Here is a 21,320-nt window from a genome sequence, read left to right as displayed (position 1 = left end):
CCAAAGTGTAGGCAAGATATGGTGAAAAATACTCCTGCGCTTGTGAGGCCCTTTGCTGTAGGGAAAGGGTAGTATTGTAGACAGTGGAAGGACTGGAGGAGGTGATGGAGCGTGTCCTACTGCCTTAACTGACCAGGGGTGGTCTGGAAAGGACTGTATGGTAGGAGGTGGACGGAAGGCGCGTGATCAGACGCTCACATCAAAACATGTATGGTTTAATCATGTATAGGGAATACAAACATATAAATATTGAATCATACAAATACCACATTGCATACACACAGGTAACAAAATAGTATAACCCTGGAAGCCGGAGGGGGGAGGAGGCGCCCCTGATGTAACTGCAGCCGTGGACGCCCCAACAAGATGCGTCTCTCTGTCCGGGCAAGTGTTATGACACGGCTGCAGTTACATCCTCCCCCCCTCCGGCTTCCAGGGTTATACGGCTCTCCACCCCGGGGGGATTTTTGGGACTACAGCCACTCCTACATTATCCACTGGATACAGGTATATCTGACAGCCAAATACTATCGCAAAGGAAAATACAGTTAATATACATTCCCATTACAGTCGTAGGTCTGTAGTGTACGGTATATACTGTCCTGATCCATATCCCACCTAGAAAACCTGGACAAGGACTAGTATGGAACTTGGAATAATCAACTACCCACCACAGGACATCTCCTTCTACTAGCCACCCCTTTCCATGTACACATGTCAGCCTACCGGCCCATACAGACTGTGTTCCTGTTCTCCTGGCTCTGATGAAGAGGTTACCCTCGAAACGCATCAGCCCTTTGTAAATACCTGCCTCTACATGGGCATACCCCAATTTTAACTTTTTAGTGCCTATTTTGTTACCTGTGTTTATGCAATGTAGTATTTGTATGATTCAATATTTATATGTTTGTATTCCCTATACATGATTAAACCATACATGTTTTGATGTAAGCGTCTGATCACGCGCCTTCCATCCACCTCCTATCATACATATGGACTAATCCAACTCTATAAAGACATGGGTTAACCAGTTTGGACCAGCTCCATAAAGACATGGGTTGACCAGTTTGGACCAGCTCCATAAAGAAATGGGTTGACCAGTTTGGACGAGCTCAATAAAGACATGGGTTGAGTAGTTTGGACCAACTCCATAAAGATATGGTTTGATCAGTTTGGACCAGCTCCATAAAGACATGGGTTGACCAGTTTGGACGAGCTCAATAAAGACATGGGTTGAGTAGTTTGGACCAACTCCATAAAGATATGGTTTGATCAGTTTGGACCAGCTCCATAAAGACATGGTGAGACCAGTTTGGACCAGCTCCATAAAGACATGGGTTAACCAGTTTGGACCAGCTCCATAAAGACATGGGTTAACCAGTTTGGACCAGATGCATGAAGTTTGGTGTGGAGGAACTCCAGTCTCTTGCACAGAGCCCGGACCTCATCCCTACCGAACACTTTTGAAATGCATTGGAATGCTAATGGTGAGTCAGGTTTTCGCATTCAACATTAGTACCATAATTAAAGTTCTGGACCTGGGCTGCACTCCTTACAATATTTGATTGACGTAGTAGAGAAGGGGCTCATAGTGACAGCAATGGATGGCGGTGTGCAACCCACACTACAAGTACGGGAAGTCATCAGCACTCCAATTAGGAATCTCATCTATTTATCGGTGGAACGTCACATATGTTGGATACAATTGACATTTTTGGGACTCGCAGGGTTTTTTCCTCAAGGTGCCTTATGTGATGTCTCACCAATAAATGTACGAGATTCCTCATTGGAATGCTGGTGAGTTCTTGTCCAACCCGAACCTTGCTAGAAGAAATGAATTGGGATAAAATCTCAGGAACAAAGAATACGGAGGAGAGATGGGTTTGCTTTGAGAGCATATTAAATAAGGGCATTAGCCAATGTATCCCATTGGGTAATAAATTTAAAAGAGCGAACAAAAGTCCTGGATGGCTTAACTCCAATGTAAAAATGCATATAAAAGCAAAGGAGAAGGCCTTCAAAAAATACAAGGCTGAGGGATCATCATCAGCATTCAGACTTTATAAAGAATGCAACAAGAAATGTAAGGGTGCAATTAGGACGGCTAAGATAGAACATGAAAGATCAGTCAGGAATAGACAGCTATTTAGCTTTGACTGGAATGCCTGGTCTAACGTCTATAGCACAACAGGAATTGGAAGTACCAATGACATTAGACGAGGTACAGGAGGCAGTGAGGGGGGCGAAGGTGGGTAAAGCACCTGGCCCACATGGCTATACAGCCCAATATTACAATCATTTCTATACTAGGACCTTATCTTGTGAAGGTGTATAATGGCCTGGGTGACCGGAGTCCATTCCCTTTGGAGTCTCTCAAGGCCCTCATCACGGTGATCCCTAAGGAGGGTCAAGATCCCACGCAATGTGGAAGTTATAGGCCCTTTTAAATACAGATTTGAAATTTTTTGCAAAAATTCTTGCGACTCGGCTGCAGCGGCAATTGCCTTCTCTGAATGATCTGGACCAAGTAGGATTTGTCCCGACACGAGAAGCACGGGACAATACTCCTAATGTCTTGAATTTAATACATGTTGCTAATCTATCTAAGGTCCTGTGTGTGTTTCTTGGGACAGATGCGGAGAAGGCTTTTGATTGGGTTAATTGGCAGTTTATCTTTTCGGTTCTGCGATATGTAGGGGTGGGAGAAAATATGCTCCGATGGATCTTAAGTATTTATGCCCTACCAAGTGTCCAGGTAAAGGTAAATGGAGTCTTGTCCCCCTCCTTTGGGCTCACCAATGGGACCAGGCAAGGGATGCCCACTTTCGCCCCTTCTTTTCGCACTCTCCTTAGAAGCGTTCCTTTAAAGGATTCGATTAAATCAAGATCTCCAGGGACTGACATTTGAAAGAACCCAGTATAAGATCTCGGCCTATGCCGATGACCTGCTTTCTTCATTGACTAACCCAATGATATCCCTTCCTAACCTTTACTCTGAAATGGAGAGATATGGTTCCTTATCGCATTTTAAGATCAATTTAACTAAGTCAGAGGCCATGGGAATCGCAGTGCCTAAAGATATGCTGAGATAATGGAAATCCAGCTATACATTTAAATGGACGGATCTGAACTACTTGGGTACTCGTATCCCAGCAGACCTTCCACATACATTTGATCTTAATTTTCCACCACTTCTACTTTGGAGTCTTCTGGAGATGTGGCACAAGGGGTTCCATTCCTGGTTTGGAAGAGGTAATATACTCAAAATGAATATTTTACCAAAATTCCTATACTTATTTCAGGCATTACCCATTGCTATCCATAGGCAATATTTTAAACAGATTGACACGCTCTTTACCAGATTTATCTGGGCACAGAAACATCCAAGGATTAGAAGATCTTTGTTGACCCTTCCTAAACAATACGGCAGGCTGGCCATACCTGACGTATATAAGTATTATCAAGCAGCCATGCTAAGTTGAATAATTGACTGGTGCCGACATGGAGACCTAAAGAGATGGCCGGGTTTGGAGCAAGCACAGAGTAGGGCCCTATTACATAGAGCACCTTGGTCCTTTAGGGAACTCTCACCTATGGTTAAGACAGATCCGTTGATAGGCCCTACAATAAGAATGTGTTATGGACTCATTTCCAAAGGGAAGCTTTCAACATTAGAGTCTCCACTATTCCCCATTTTGGGGAACCCACAATTTGCACCAGGACTGCGGAAGGAGTCATTTGGAGGTATTACTGGAAAAGGGGCTACATCAGGCTTCTCATTTTCTAGTAGCAGGATCATGGCCCACCTGGCAAACACTGACATCTAGTTCCAATATATATCAATTAGATTTGTGGTGTGCGGCACAACTGAGACATTTTTTGCAGACCCTACCCCTGCCCGGCAGCTTTGCGCGTTAGTTAACGATATTTGAAGAATATTGTAATGAGAAAGGTTTATTCTCCCAAGCTCTCTCGAAGATGTATGACTTACTGGTCAGACCTTCAGAAGATTTCCAATTGCCATTTCTATGTAAGTGGGACTTGACACTGGGCAGAACTTTTTCAGAAGAACAACGTACTAATATAATACATAACAAATCTGAATCATCAATGTGTACAAGGAAACAAATGATAAAATTGTCTCCCAATGGTACCGAACCCCAGTTCTTCTCCACAGATATTTTCCAGATGTCCCTGATATCTGCTGGAGATGTGACGAGGAGCCTGGGACCTTATTGCATATTTTCTGGTCCTGCCTTAGAATTGAGGGTTTTTGGAGGGAGGTTCGGAGAATTAGTCAGAAGTTTTGGGAAGACGAGATCCCTGAAGATCCGGCCTTCTTCATATTACACAATTCTAAAATACCAGTTAAGAGATATAAGGAATCTATAGTGTGCTATCTTCTGAATGCGCCCAAAGTATGTATACCCCGTACTTGGAAGCAAAGACAATCCCCATCAGTGGGACTCTGGCTTAAGGGGGGTAGGGGAATTAAATCAAATGGAATACTTGATATGGACAGCTCGACAGAAACGAGAGACTTATCTGAAAACATGGTCTGCATGGAACCTCTTCATTAGAGGGAAGGACTCTTATGGATAAGGGCTCCAACAGTTGAGAAGGGAGATAGAGGAGGCGGCAAATTTGATCAGATTAGAGATGTGTTATATCCTGGAAGAGGGGAGTCGGAGGGGAAAGAGGGGGGACATTATGGAGTGGGGGGGGTTCTCTTTTTTTTTTGTTGTGTTTTTGTCTTCGTCTTGTCATATGTTTGTTAGTAGGGTAATTGAAAGGGAAAGAAATGGATACCGTATTATGAACATACTATTAGACTGAATCCTTAAATGTATGACCAAAGGGAGATGAATACTTGGAGAAATAAGCGTGTTTATGAATAAAATGAACTTAAGATTTGAAATGTAATCCTTATCTTGTTGGAGGGGTATCTCTATTATGTTATTATTGAAGTGCACTACCCCCGTAGGAGCTGCTGGTAGTTGATTCCTTTCTGTTAGTGTAGCTCCGTTCTCCTCCCCCGCACGAATGACACAGCAGACAGTCCAGAAGAGTTGAACATTAAACTTTATTCTTTTCCCTTAATGCATGGCAGAAAAGAATGTGCAATATGTACAGTCTGTGTCTTCAGGAAGTATGAGCTGCCTCTAAATCTTTGGTTCCTGTAGTTCTATCCATTTTCCCTTAATGAACCGACAGGGGCCTCTCTGGGATTCAGATCTTAGAAGTGCCAGGCCTCACCTGCCTATCCTGACTCCTGCAATCCTCCCTGGTCGGTTCAGGAAAAGTCCGGACGCACCCCGATCTACCCCATTCTTTTTGCAGCCGCTTCCTGCTCCGAATGTTCAGAACCATCCCAGCCGGTGACGTCTGATCCATTGCTCCTGGAGATTCTTTAAGTGACTTTAGTGAAGGAACCATCCAGCGCTGGGGTCTCTGAACCCTCAGGCCTTCAGGTTCAAGATCTGGTGCTATCCAGCGCTGAGAGCATTATACCCCCAGGCCTTCAAGCCTGGACGGACCCCTGAGGGTCACATTCTTGCTACTTCTCTGGATCAAAATCCCATCTCCAACCAGAGCCCTCCCGGAGCATGTGACCTTAGCTTTTAGAACAGTCCCGCCCCTGCCCAAGCAAAACAATGATTGGTTCAGAGGGGTCTCCAAAAACTACCTGCCACTCTACTCCTTCAGTCCACCCACTTTCCAGAATATTTCGGAGAAAGTGATGGAAATCTTACAGGGCAGAATGTAGATGGCCACACCTTCCTCTATTCTAACAAACCTCCCAACCACATTAACCAACCAGCTTACACCAACAGGGTAAAACACAGGCAATTTTACCTGACACTAATCCTAACTGACTAAATTAGCACACACCTAAGTAGGTGGGCGATACATTATGTTATTTTGATGATGTACGGAAGATGTCTTGAGATTCTCTTTTTGAAATAAACAAAAGATTAAGAAAAAGAAAAAAAGAACATGAAAGACACATAGCGGTGGAGAGCAAAAAAAAAATCCAAAGAAATTCTTTAAGTATGTAAACAGTAAAAAAAGGAGGACAGACCATATTAGCCTTCAAGATGTAGGATTACCCCAACGTTCATTTTCACCGGGATCGCTATTGGACTGTTTTTCTCTGTTAGCTACTCATATGTTGAAGGTTATATTGACAATGTATTAGGCTATCTTTCTATATGGTTGGTGTTTATGTACGACTATGACTTTTACACATAAAGGAATTATAAAAAAAAAAAAAGATCATATTGGCCCCATAAAGAATGAGGAAGGACATCTGGTTACAAAGGATGGGGAGATGGTGAAGGTATTGAATTTATTCTTCTCCTCAGTCTTCACGAGTGAATCGGGGGGCTTCAGTAACCAAAACTGCAGTGTTTATCCTCAGGACACAACACAGGAAACACCTCCATGGTTAACAGAGGACGGAATTAAAATTAGACTTGAGAAACTTAACATTAATAAATCACCGGGACCAGATGGCTTGCACCCGAGGGTACTTAGGGAACTCAGTCAAGTAATTGCCAGACCGTTGTTCCTAATTTTTAAAGACAGTCTATTGACTGGAATGGTACCAGCTGATTGGAGAAAAGCCAGTGTAGCACCAATATTTAAAAAGGGCCCAAAATACATCCCTGGGAATTACAGACCAGTTAGCCTAACATCAATAGTATGTAAAATCTTGGAGGGGATGATAAGGGACTATATACAAGATTTTAGTAATAAGAATGATATTATTAGCAGTAATCAGCATGGATTCATGAAGAATCGTTCTTGCCAAACCAATCTATTAACCTTCTATGAGGAGGTGAGTTGCCATCTAGATAAAGGAAGGCCCGTAGACGTGGTGTATCTGGATTTTACAAAAGCATTTGACACAGTTCCCCATAAACGTTTACTGTACAAAATAAGGTGCGTTGGCATGGACCATAGGGTGAGTACATGGATTGAAAACTGGCTACAAGGGCGTGTTCAGAGGGTGGTGATAAATGGGGAGTACTCAGAATGGTCAGGGGTGGGTAGTGGGGTTCCCCAGGGTTCTGTGCTGGGACCAATCCTATTTAATTTATTCATAAACGACCTGGAGGATGGGATAAACAGTTCAATCTCTGTATTTGCAGATGATACTAAGCTAAGCAGGGCAATAACTTCTCTGCAGGATGTGGAAACCTTGCAAAAAGACCTGAACAAATTAATGGGGGAGGGGCGACTACATGGCAAATGAGGTTCAATGTAGAAAAATGTAAAATAATGCATTTGGGTGGCAAAAATCTGAATGCAATCTATAGACTGGGGGGAGAACCTCTGGGGGAATCTAGGATGGAAAAGGACCTGGGGGTCCTAGTAGATGATAGGCTCAGCAATGGCATGCAATGCCAAGCTGCTGCTAACAAAGCAAACAGAATATTGGCATTAAAAAGAGGATCAACTCCAGAGATAAAACGATAATTCTCCCGCTCTACAAGACTCTGGTCCGGCCGCACCTGGAGTATGCTGTCCAGTTCTGGGCACCAGTCCTCAGGAAGGATGTACTGGAAATGGAGCGAGTACAAAGAAGGGCAACAAAGCTAATAAAGGGTCTGGAGGATCTTAGTTATGAGGAAAGGTTGTGAGCTCTGAACTTATTCTCTCTGGAGAAGAGACGCTTGAGAGGGGATATGATTTCATTGTATAAATACCGGACTGGTGACCCCACAATATATAAATACCGGACTGGTGACCCCAAAATATATAAATACCGGACTGGTGACCCCACAATATATAAATACCGGACTGGTGACCCCACAATATATAAATACCGGACTGGTGACCCCACAATATATAAATACCGGACTGGTGACCCCACAATATACAAATACCGGACTGGTGACCCCACAATATATAAATACCGGACTGGTGACCCCACAATATATAAATACCGGACTGGTGACCCCACAATATATAAATACCAGACTGGTGACCCCACAATATATAAATACCGGACTGGTGACCCCACAATATACAAATACCGGACTGGTGACCCCACAATATATAAATACCGGACTGGTGACCCCACAATATATAAATACCGGACTGGTGACCCCACAGTATATAAATACCGGACTGGTGACCCCACAATATACAAATACCGGACTGGTGACCCCACAATATATAAATACCGGACTGGTGACCCCACAATAGGGATAAAACTTTTTCCCAGAAGAGAGTTTAATAAGACTCGTGGCCACTCATTACAATTAGAAGAAAAGAGGTTTAACCTTAAACTATGTAGAGGGTTCTTTACTGTAAGAGCGGCAAGGATGTGGAATTCCCTTCCACAGGCGGTGGTCTCAGCGGGGAGCATTGATAGCTTCAAGAAACTATTAGATAATCACCTGAATGACCGCAACATACAGGGATATATAATGTAATATGACATATAATCACACAACATACAGAGATATATAATGTAATATGACATATAATCACACAACATACAGAGATATATAATGTAATATGACATATAATCACACAACATACAGAGATATATAATGTAATATGACATATAATCACACAACATACAGAGATATATAATGTAATATGACATATAATCACACAACATACAGGATATATAATGTAATATGACATATAATCACACAACATACAGAGATATATAATGTAATATGACATATAATCACACAACATACAGAGATATATAATGTAATATGACATATAATCACACAACATACAGAGATATATAATGTAATATGACATATAATCACACAACATACAGAGATATATAATGTAATATGACATATAATCACACAACATACAGGATATATAATGTAATATGACATATAATCACACAACATACAGAGATATATAATGTAATATGACATATAATCACACAACATACAGAGATATATAATGTAATATGACATATAATCACACAACATACAGAGATATATAATGTAATATGACATATAATCACACAACATACAGAGATATATAATGTAATATGACATATAATCACACAACATACAGGGATATATAATGTAATATGACATATAATCACACAACATACAGAGATATATAATGTAATATGACATATAATCACACAACATACAGGGATATATAATGTAATATGACATATAATCACACAACATACAGAGATATATAATGTAATATGACATATAATCACACAACATACAGAGATATATAATGTAATATGACATATAATCACACACATAGGTTGGACTTGATGGACTTGTGTCTTTTTTCACCTTCTATGTAACCCGCTATTAGTAAGGGGCACGTAATGAAGTGTCTGGTGAGGGTATATATAATATATATGAGTGTTGTAGGTATGTACAGTATGTATAGAATGCAGTCTGAGTCGTTCCCCCCCATTGTTCTTCTGGCTCTGGGTGTCTCTCCGGTTTCTGTTGATCGCACAGAAATTTCTTTGTCAACTTTTTGTTTGTTAACTACAAGGATGTAAAAGAAGGATAATCTCCTTCCTGGGAGTAAGAAGTGAGCGGCGTTGCATCATGTTCTGTGGAATCAGTAGCGGTGGCGTTGTACAGTGCGGAATTCTCTGATCTGCACTCCGCCTCACAATAAAAAGAAGATTTAACTCTATGACTCCAGGAGACAAATAATGGAACCGCAAGTCCTGTCCCTTCATGTGTAATGCTGGAAGAGAAGAGTCACTGGGAGTAATTATCCTCTTACTGGGATTACTGGAAGCAGAGGATTATGGGAGAGTTCTGAGAGACTACAGACTGTCTGAGGACGGGACCCTCCTCATTGTTTGATTGGAAGAAGTTCTCATCATTGGTATCAGTGGGAGGAATAGTGCCCCATCATTGGTATCAGTGGGAGGAATAGTGCCCCATCATTGGTATCAGTGGGAGGAATAGTGCCCCATCATTGGTATCAGTGGGAGGAATAGTGCCCCATCATTGGTATCAGTGGGAGGAATAGTGTCCCATCATTGGTATCAGTGGGAGGAATATTGTCCCATCATTGGTGTCAGTGGGAGGAATAGTGCCCCATCATTGGTGTCAGTGGGAGGAATAGTGTCCCATCATTGGTGTCAGTGGGGGGAATAGTGTCCCATCATTGGTGTCAGTGGGAGGAATAGTGCCCCATCATTGGTATCAGTGGGAGGAATAGTGTCCCATCATTGGTGCCAGTGGGGGGAATAGTGCCCCATCATTGGTATCAGTGGAAGGAATAGTGTCCCATCATTGGTGTCGGTGGGAGGAATAGTGTCCCATCATTGGTATCAGTGGGAGGAATAGTGCCCCATCATTGGTATCAGTGGGAGGAATAGTGTCCCATCATTGGTGTCAGTGGGGGGAATAGTGTCCCATCATTGGTGTCAGTGGGAGGAATAGTGTCCCATCATTGGTATCAGTGTGAGGAATAGTGCCCCATCATTGGTGTCAGTGGGAGGAATAGTGCCCCATCATTGGTATCAGTGGAGGAATAGTGTCCCATCATTGGTGTCAGTGGGGGGAATAGTGTCCCATCATTGGTATCAGTGTGAGGAATAGTGTCCCATCATTGGTGTCAGTGGGAGGAATAGTGCCCCATCATTGTTGTCAGTGGGAGGAATAGTGTCCCATCATTGGTATCAGTGTGAGGAATAGTGCCCCATCATTGGTGTCAGTGGGAGGAATAGTGTCCCATCATTGGTATCAGTGGAGGAATAGTGTCCCATCATTGGTGTCAGTGGGGGGAATAGTGTCCCATCATTGGTATCAGTGTGAGGAATAGTGTCCCATCATTGGTGTCAGTGGGAGGAATAGTGCCCCATCATTGTTGTCAGTGGGAGGAATAGTGTCCCATCATTGGTATCAGTGGGAGGAATAGTGTCCCATCATTGGTGTCAGTGGGAGGAATAGTGTCCCATCATTGGTATCAGTGTGAGGAATAGTGCCCCATCATTGGTGTCAGTGGGAGGAATAGTGTCCCATCATTGGTATCAGTGGGAGGAATAGTGTCCCATCATTGGTATCAGTGGGAGGAATAGTGCCCCATCATTGGTGTCAGTGGGAGGAATAGTGCCCCATCATTGGTATCAGAGGGAGGAATAGTGCCCCATCATTGGTATCAGAGGGAGGAATAGTGTCCCATCATTGGTATCAGTGGGAGGAATAGTGCCCCATCATTGGTATCAGTGGGAGGAATAGTGTCCCATCATTGGTATCAGTGGGAGGAATAGTGTCCCATCATTGGTGTCAGTGGGAGGAATAGTGCCCCATCATTGGTATCAGTGGGAGGAATAGTGTCCCATCATTGGTATCAGTGGGAGGAATAGTGTCCCATCATTGGTATCAGTGGGAGGAATAGTGCCCCATCATTGGTATCAGTGGGAGGAATAGTGTCCCATCATTGGTGTCAGTGGGAGGAATAGTGCCCCATCATTGGTATCAGTGGGAGGAATAGTGTCCCATCATTGGTATCAGTGGGAGGAATAGTGTCCCATCATTGGTATCAGTGGGAGGAATAGTGTCCCATCATTGGTGTCAGTGGGAGGAATAGTGCCCCATCATTGGTATCAGTGGGAGGAATAGTGTCCCATCATTGGTATCAGTGGGAGGAATAGTGTCCCATCATTGGTATCAGTGGGAGGAATAGTGTCCCATCATTGGTATCAGTGGGAGGAATAGTGTCCCATCATTGGTATCAGTGTGAGGAATAGTGTCCCATCATTGGTATCAGTGTGAGGAATAGTGTCCCATCATTGGTGTCAGTGGGAGGAATAGTGCCCCATCATTGTTGTCAGTGGGAGGAATAGTGTCCCATCATTGGTATCAGTGGGAGGAATAGTGTCCCATCATTGGTGTCAGTGGGAGGAATAGTGTCCCATCATTGGTATCAGTGTGAGGAATAGTGCCCCATCATTGGTGTCAGTGGGAGGAATAGTGTCCCATCATTGGTATCAGTGGGAGGAATAGTGTCCCATCATTGGTATCAGTGGGAGGAATAGTGCCCCATCATTGGTGTCAGTGGGAGGAATAGTGCCCCATCATTGGTATCAGAGGGAGGAATAGTGCCCCATCATTGGTATCAGAGGGAGGAATAGTGTCCCATCATTGGTATCAGTGGGAGGAATAGTGCCCCATCATTGGTATCAGTGGGAGGAATAGTGTCCCATCATTGGTATCAGTGGGAGGAATAGTGTCCCATCATTGGTGTCAGTGGGAGGAATAGTGCCCCATCATTGGTATCAGTGGGAGGAATAGTGTCCCATCATTGGTATCAGTGGGAGGAATAGTGTCCCATCATTGGTGTCAGTGGGATGAATAGTGTCCCATCATTGGTGTCAGTGGGAGGAATAGTGCCCCATCATTGGTGTCAGTGGGAGGAATAGTGCCCCATCATTGGTGTCAGTGGGAGGAATAGTGCCCCATCATTGGTATCAGTGGGAGGAATAGTGTCCCATCATTGGTATCAGTGGGAGGAATAGTGTCCCATCATTGGTGTCAGTGGGAGGAATAGTGTCCCATCATTGGTGTCAGTGGGACTAATAGTGCCCCATCATTGGTATCAGTGGGAGGAATAGTGTCCCATCATTGGTGTCAGTGGGAGGAATAGTGTCCCATCATTGGTGTCAGTGGGAGGAATAGTGTCCCATCATTGGTGTCAGTGGGAGGAATAGTGTCCCATCATTGGTGTCAGTGGGAGGAATAGTGCCCCATCATTGGTATCAGTGGGAGGAATAGTGTCCCATCATTGGTATCAGTGGGAGGAATAGTGCCCCATCATTGGTATCAGTGGGAGGAATAGTGTCCCATCATTGGTGTCAGTGGGAGGAATAGTGCCTCATCATTGGTGTCAGTGGGAGGAATAGTGTCCCATCATTGGTGTCAGTGGGAGGAATAGTGCCCCATCATTGGTGTCAGTGGGAGGAATAGTGCCCCATCATTGGTATCAGTGGGAGGAATAGTGTCCCATCATTGGTGTCAGTGGGAGGAATAGTGCCCCATCATTGGTGTAAGTGGGAGGAATAGTGTCCCATCATTGGTATCAGTGGGAGGAATAGTGCCCCATCATTGGTATCAGTGGGAGGAATAGTGTCCCATCATTGGTGTCAGTGGGAGGAATAGTGCCCCATCATTGGTATCAGTGGGAGGAATAGTGTCCCATCATTGGTATCAGTGGGAGGAATAGTGCCCCATCATTGGTATCAGTGGGAGGAATAGTGTCCCATCATTGGTGTCAGTGGGAGGAATAGTGCCCCATCATTGGTATCAGTGGGGGGAATAGTGTCCCATCATTGGTATCAGTGGGAGGAATATTGTCCCATCATTGGTGTCAGTGGGAGGAATAGTGTCCCATCATTGGTATCAGTGGGAGGAATAGTGCCCCATCATTGGTGTCAGTGGGAGGAATAGTGCCCCATCATTGGTATCAGTGGGGGGAATAGTGTCCCATCATTGGTGTCAGTGGGAGGAATAGTGTCCCATCATTGGTATCAGTGGGAGGGATAGTGTCCCATCATTGGTGTCAGTGGGAGGAATAGTGCCCCATCATTGGTATCAGTGGGAGGAATAGTGTCCCATCATTGGTATCAGTGGGGGGAATAGTGTCCCATCATTGGTATCAGTGGGAGGAATATTGTCCCATCATTGGTGTCAGTGGGAGGAATAGTGTCCCATCATTGGTATCAGTGGGAGGAATAGTGCCCCATCATTGGTGTCAGTGGGAGGAATAGTGCCCCATCATTGGTATCAGTGGGGGGAATAGTGTCCCATCATTGGTGTCAGTGGGAGGAATAGTGTCCCATCATTGATGTCAGTGGGAGGAATAGTGCCCCATCATTGGTATCAGTGGGAGGAATAGTGTCCCATCATTGGTGTCAGTGGGAGGAATAGTGCCCCATCATTGGTGTCAGTGGAAGGAATAGTGCCCCATCAGTGGGAGGAATAGTGCCCCATCATTGGTGTCAGTGGGAGGAATAGTGCCCCATCATTGGTATCAGTGGGAGGAATAGTACCCCATCATTGGTATCAGTGGGAGGAATAGTGTCCCATCATTGGTATCAGTGGGAGGAATAGTGTCCCATCATTGATGTCAGTGGGAGGAATAGTGCCCCATCATTGGTATCAGTGGGAGGAATAGTGTCCCATCATTGGTGTCAGTGGGAGGAATAGTGCCCCATCATTGGTGTCAGTGGAAGGAATAGTGCCCCATCAGTGGGAGGAATAGTGCCCCATCATTGGTGTCAGTGGGAGGAATAGTGCCCCATCATTGGTATCAGTGGGAGGAATAGTACCCCATCATTGGTATCAGTGGGAGGAATTGTGCCCCATCATTGGTATCAGTGGGGGGAATAGTGTCCCATCATTGGTGTCAGTGGGAGGAATAGTGTCCCATCATTGGTATCAGTGGGAGGAATAGTACCCCATCATTGGTATCAGTGAGAGTAATAGTGTCCCATCATTGGTGTCAGTGGGAGGAATAGTGTCCTATCATTGGTGTCAGTGGGAGGAATAGTGTCCTATCATTGGTGTCAGTGGGAGGAATAGTGTCCCATCATTGGTGTCAGTGGGAGGAATAGTGCCCCATCATTGGTATCAGTGGGAGGAATAGTACCCCATCATTGGTATCAGTGGGAGGAATAGTGCCCCATCATTGGTATCAGTGGGGGGAATAGTGTCCCATCATTGGTGTCAGTGGGAGGAATAGTGCCCCATCATTGGTATCAGTGGGAGGAATAGTACCCCATCATTGGTATCAGTGGGACGAATAGTACCCCATCATTGGTATCAGTGGGAGGAATAGTACCCCATCATTGGTATCAGTGGAAGGAATAGTGCCCCATCAGTGGGAGGAATAGTGCCCCATCATTGGTGTCAGTGGGAGGAATAGTGCCCCATCATTGGTATCAGTGGGAGGAATAGTACCCCATCATTGGTATCAGTGGGAGGAATAGTGCCCCATCATTGGTATCAGTGGGGGGAATAGTGTCCCATCATTGGTGTCAGTGGGAGGAATAGTGTCCCATCATTGGTGTCAGTGGGAGGAATAGTGTCCCATCATTGGTATCAGTGGGAGGAATAGTGCCCCCTCATTGGTATCAGTGGGAGGAATAGTGCCCCATCATTGGTATCAGTGGGAGGAATAGTGTCCCATCATTGGTGTCAGTGGGAGGAATAGTGTCCCATCATTGGTATCAGTGGGAGGAATAGTGTCCCATCATTGGTATCAGTGGGAGGAATAGTGCCCCATCATTGGTGTCAGTAGGAATAGTGTCCCATCATTGGTATCAGTGGGAGGAATAGTGCCCCATCATTGGTATCAGTGGGAGGAATAGTGTCCCATCATTGGTGTCAGTGGGAGGAATAGTGTCCCATCATTGGTATCAGTGGGAGGAATAGTGTCCCATCATTGGTATCAGTGGGAGGAATAGTGCCCCATCATTGGTGTCAGTAGGAATAGTGTCCCATCATTGGTATCAGTGGGAGGAATAGTGTCCCATCATTGGTGTCAGTGGGAGGAATAGTGTCCCATCATTGGTGTCAGTGGGAGGAATAGTGTCCATCATTGGTGTCAGTGGGAGGAATAGTGCCCCCTCATTGGTGTCAGTGGGAGGAATAGTGTCCCATCATTGGTGTCAGTGGGAGGAATAGTGTCCCATCATTGGTGTCAGTGGGAGGAATAGTGTCCATCATTGGTATCAGTGGGAGGAATAGTGCCCCCTCATTGGTATCAGTGGGAGGAATAGTGCCCCATCATTGGTGTCAGTGGAAGGAATAGTGTCCCATCATTGGTGTCAGTGGGAGGAATAGTGTCCCATCATTGGTATCAGTGGGAGGAATAGTGCCCCATCATTGGTATCAGTGGGAGGAATAGTGCCCCATCATTGGTATCAGTGGGGGGAATAGTGCCCCATCATTGGTATCAGTGGGAGGAATAGTGTCCAATCATTGGTGTCAGTGGGAGGAATAGTGTCCCATCATTGGTATCAGTGGGAGGAATAGTGTCCCATCATTGGTGTCAGTGGGAGGAATAGTGTCCCATCATTGGTATCAGTGGGAGGAATAGTGTCCCATCATTGGTGTCAGCGGGAGGAATAGTGCCCCATCATTGGTATCAGTGGGAGGAATAGTGTCCCATCATTGGTGTCAGCGGGAGGAATAGTGCCCCATCATTGGTATCAGTGGGAGGAATAGTGCCCCATCATTGGTGTCAGTGGGAGGAATAGTGTCCTATCATTGTTAGTGGGAGGAATAGTGTCCCATCATTGGTGTCAGTGGGAGGAATAGTGCCCCATCATTGGTGTCTGTGGAAGGAATAGTGTCCCATCATTGGTGTCAGTGGGAGGAATAGTGTCCCATCATTGGTGTCAGTGGGAGGAATAGTGTCCCATCATTGGTATCAGTGGGAGGAATAGTGTCCCATCATTGGTATCAGTGGGAGGAATAGTGCCCCATCATTGGTGTCAGTGGGAGGAATAGTGCCCCATCATTGGTGTCAGTGGGAGGAATAGTGTCCCATCATTGGTGTCAGTGGGAGGAATAGTGTCCCATCATTGGTATCAGTGGGAGGAATAGTATCCCATCATTTGTGTCAGTGGGAGGAATAGTGCCCCATCATTGGTATCAGTGGGAGGAATAGTGTCCCATCATTGGTATCAGTGGGAGGAATAGTGCCCCATCATTGGTATCAGTGGGAGGAATAGTGCCCCATCATTGGTATCAGTGGGAGGAATAGTGCCCCATCATTGGTGTCAGTGGGAGGAATAGTGCCCCATCATTGGTATCAGTGGAGGAATAGTGTCCCATCATTGGTATCAGTGGGAGGAATAGTGCCCCATCATTGGTATCAGTGGGAGGAGTACACATTACCTCCTCACTGCCTGCCAAACACCTCTGAAAAGTGATCTGAGTGTGGATCGCTCTTCACACATGAACGAGCCCTTAGAGATGTATTTTTGGGTCAGGGAAGATTGAATTGTGAAAAGTGACACAAAGTTACTGAATGATTTTTCTGGATAAATGATTCTCATTTGACCCCCCCTCCCCCTCCCCGGGGCACAGATGTCTTTGCTGCGATCTGGAGGAACGCCCGCCTGGCTCCGGCTGGGAACGCCGTGTTCTTGGCCCTCCTCTGGAAATTATTACGGAATAAAGCCAATCCGATTCTTCATGTAACCATAACAAACACGCTCTCCTTCCGCCTGTCACATGATCCTGGGGCCCCAATCACAGGAAAGGGGGTGGGGCTCTGATCAGGTGAACGTCATGAAGAGGACTGGGAGCCAACGTCTGCCAGGAAACCAGAATTTTCCAGATGAGGATCCAGCGTGCGGCCGGCGCCCGGACACAGAGAGATGACTGGAACCGATCGCTCCGCCAAGCTCCGCCCTCCTTCTCCAACTCTGGAGAGTTACAAAGTGTCAGTGAGAAAATGATACAAAGTGTAAACTCCGCCTTCAGCGTCACCGGATCTGGGTGGAGGAAATACGTGGAAAGTCGTCCCAAATATACAGGATGGACGTTGTTGGAACGCGGCAAAAAGAATCCATAATTCGCTGAGCGCGGTGGAGATTTACGAGGCGATGGGCGTATCCTGACCAGGGTAGACCCCCGAGGAGGAGGTGGCTGGATCTACTAGCACTGCACAAGGGTTGGAGCGAAACGCGCTGGGGAGGTAGTCTGGCTGGAGCCCAGGCTGAGGCTGCCTGAGGCTTATGGATCTTTTCCCATGATTAAGCCCCAGTGGGCAGAGCGAAACACGTTGGGGGCGTGGTCTGGCTGGAGCCCAGGCTGAGGCTGCCTGAGGCTTATGGATCTTTTTGCCCCAGTGGGCAGAGCGAAACACGTTGGGGGCGTGGTCTGGCTGGAGCCCAGGTTGAGGCTGCCTGAGGCTTATGGATCTTTTCCCATGAATAAGCTACAGTGGGTGGAGCGAAACACGTTGGGGGCGTGGTATGGCTGGAGCACAGGCTGAGGCTGCCTGAGGCTTATGGATCTTTTCCCATGATTAAGCCCCAGTGGGCAAAGCGAAAAACACGTCGGGGGCGTGGTCTGGTTGGAGCCCAGGTTGAGGCTGCCTGAGGCTTATGGATCTTTTCCCATGAATAAGCTACAGTGGGTGGAGCGAAACATGTTGGGGGCGTGGTCTGGCTGGAGGCTGCCATTCATATTACTTCATGCACAGGGGTCTGCTTCATGATGTGCAGCTTATGGATCTTTTCCCATGATTAAGATCCAATTGGCGGACTGAAACATGTTGGGGGCATGGCCTGGCTGGAGCCCAGGCTGAGGCTGCCTGAGGTTTATGGATCTTTTCCCATGATTAAGCCCCAGAGGGCAGAGTGAAACACGTTGGGGGCGTGGTCTGGCTGGAACCCAGGCTGAGGTTGCCTGAGGTTTATGGATCTTTTCCTATGATTAGGCCCCAGAGGGCAGAGCGAAACACGTTGGGGGCGTGGTCTGGCTGGAGCCCAGGCTGAGGCTGCCTGAGGCTTATGGATCTTTTCCCATGATTAAGCCCCAGAGGGCAGAGCGAAACACGTTGGGTGCGTGGTCTGGCTGGAGCCCAGGCTGAGGCTGCCTGAGGCTTATGGATCTTTTTCCCATGATTAAGCCCCAGTGGGTGGAGCGAAATGCGTTGGGGGCGTGGTCTGGTTGGAGACCAGGCTGAGGCTTACAGATCTTTTCCTATGCCATTGCAACCAATGGAGGAACCGCATTCCACCACCATACAGAATTGGCGACTGTATTCTGATTGGTCGCCCCGGATGGACAATCTCATGGAAGCTCCGTGACCTCTAGCAGGCGCTGTTCTAGGCAGGGACGACCTCGCTGGCAGTTCTGAACGTGTCGCGGAATCTTTTATTGGGGATTTTTGGCGGGCGTTGGGTACAAGTCCTGGCAGGTGGCAGTGAAGGCGCCGGCCCGGGGCTGACAAGACAATGGCTTCACCCACATCAAACCAGGAGAGGATAAGAACGCGGCGTCTGCGGTGTGCCGGTTATAACACGGTCCTCCCGGGTCACATGACCTCAAATCCAACATCCCCCCATCAGGAAATCAAAGACAGAACATTCCATCACAAACCTCCATAATCCACAGAGGAGGAGGGAGGGATGATCTGCAGAGGAGGAGGGAGGAATGATCTGCAGAGGAGGGGGAGGAATGATCTGCAGAGGAGGAGGGAGGAATGATCTGCAGAGGAGGGGGAGGAATGATCTGCAGAGGAGGGGGAGGAATGATCTGCAGAGGAGGAGGGAGGAATTATCTGCAGAGGGGGAGGAATGATCTGCAGAGGAGGAGGGAGGAATGATCTGCAGAGGAGGAGGGAGGAATGATCTGCAGAGGAGGGGGAGGAATGATCTGCAGAGGAGAAGGGAGGAATGATCTGCAGAGGGGGAGGAATGATCTGCAGAGGAGGAGGGAGGAATGATCTGCAGAGGAGGGGGAGGAATGATCTGCAGAGGAGGGGGAGGAATGATCTGCAGAGGAGAAGGGAGGAATGATCTGCAGAGGAGGGGGAGGAATGATCTGCAGAGGAGGGGGAGGAATGATCTGCAGAGGAGGGGGAGGAATGATCTGCAGAGGAGAAGGGAGGAATTATCTGCAGAGGGGGAGGAATGATCTGCAGAGGAGGAGGGAGGAATGATCTGCAGAGGAGGGGGAGGAATGATCTGCAGAGGAGAAGGGAGGAATTATCTGCAGAGGGGGAGGAATGATCTGCAGAGGAGGGGGAGGAATGATCTGCAGAGGAGGGGGAGGAATGATCTGCAGAGGAGAAGGGAGGAATTATCTGCAGAGGGGGAGGAATGATCTGCAGAGGAGGAGGGAGGAATGATCTGCAGAGGAGGGGGAGGAATGATCTGCAGAGGAGGAGGGAGGAATGATCTGCAGAGGAGGGGGAGGAATGATCTGCAGAGGAGGGGGAGAAATGATCTGCAGAGGGGGAGGAATGATCTGCAGAGGAGGAGGGAGGAATGATCTGCAGAGGAGGAGGGAGGAATGATCTGCAGAGGAGGGGGAGGAATGATCTGCAGAGGAGGGGGAGGAATGATCTGCAGAGGAGGGGAGAAATGATCTGCAGAGGAGGGGGAGGGATGATCTGCAGAGGAGGAGGGAGGAATGATCTGCAGAGGAGGGGGAGGATGATCTGCAGGGGAGGAGGGAGGAATGATCTGCAGAGGAGGGGGAGAAATGATCTGCAGAGGAGGGGGAGGGATGATCTGCAGAGGAGGAGGGAGGAATGATCTGCAGAGGAGGGGGAGGGATGATCTGCAGGGGAGGAGGGAGGAATGATCTGCAGAGGAGGGGGAGAAATGATCTGCAGAGGAGGGGGAGGGATGATCTGCAGAGGAGGGGGAGAAATGATCTGCAGAGGAGGGGGAGGGATGATCTGCAGAGGAGGAGGGAGGAATGATCTGCAGAGGAGGGGGAGGGATGATCTGCAGGGGAGGAGGGAGGAATGATCTGCAGAGGAGGGGGAGGGATGATCTGCAGAGGAGGAGGGAGGAATGATCTGCAGAGGAGGGGGAGGGATGATCTGCAGGGGAGGAGGGAGGAATGATCTGCAGAGGGGGAGGAATGATCTGCAGAGGAGGGGGAGGAGGATGAGGAGGATGAAGGATGAGGATGAAGAGGAGGGGGGATGAGGAGGATGAAGGATGAGGATGAGGAGGGATGAGGAGGATGAAGGATGAGGATGAGGAGGAGGAGGGATGAGGATGAGGAGGGATGAGGAGGAGGAGGAGGGATGAGGAGGAGTAGGGATGAGGATGAGGAGGAGGCATGAGGAGGATGAAGGATGAGGATGAGGATGAGGGGGGATGAGGAGGAGGGGATGAGGAGGATGAAGGATGAGGAGGAGGAGGGATGAGGATGAGGAGGAGGAGGGATGAGGAGGAGGAGGCATGAGGAGGAGGAGGGATGAGGAGGATGAAGGATGAGGATGAGGAGGAGGGGGGATGAGGAGGAGGGGGATGAGGAGGATGAAGGATGAGGAGGAGGAGGGATGAGGAGGAGGAGGAGGGATGAGGAGGAGGAGGGACGAGGAGGAGGAGGGATGAGGAGGAGGAGGGATGAGGATGAGGAGGGAGGAGAAGGAGAAGGAGGAGGAGGGATGAGGAGGGATGAGGAGGATGAAGGATGAGGATGAGGAGGAGAGGAGGGATGGAGGAGGAGGAGGAGGGATGAGGAGGAGGAGGGATGAGGATGAGGAGGAGGGAAGGAGTAGGAGGAGGAGGAGGGATGAGGAGGAGGAGGGATGAGGATGAGGAGGAGGGATGAGGAGGGATGAGGAGGATGAAGGATGAGGAT

Source organism: Aquarana catesbeiana, linkage group LG09 (genome assembly GCF_042186555.1).
Source record: "Aquarana catesbeiana isolate 2022-GZ linkage group LG09, ASM4218655v1, whole genome shotgun sequence".
NCBI lineage: Eukaryota > Metazoa > Chordata > Amphibia > Anura > Ranidae > Aquarana > Aquarana catesbeiana.
The sequence above is the reverse complement of the archived record's forward strand: the minus strand, read 5'-3'. Positions refer to the sequence as shown.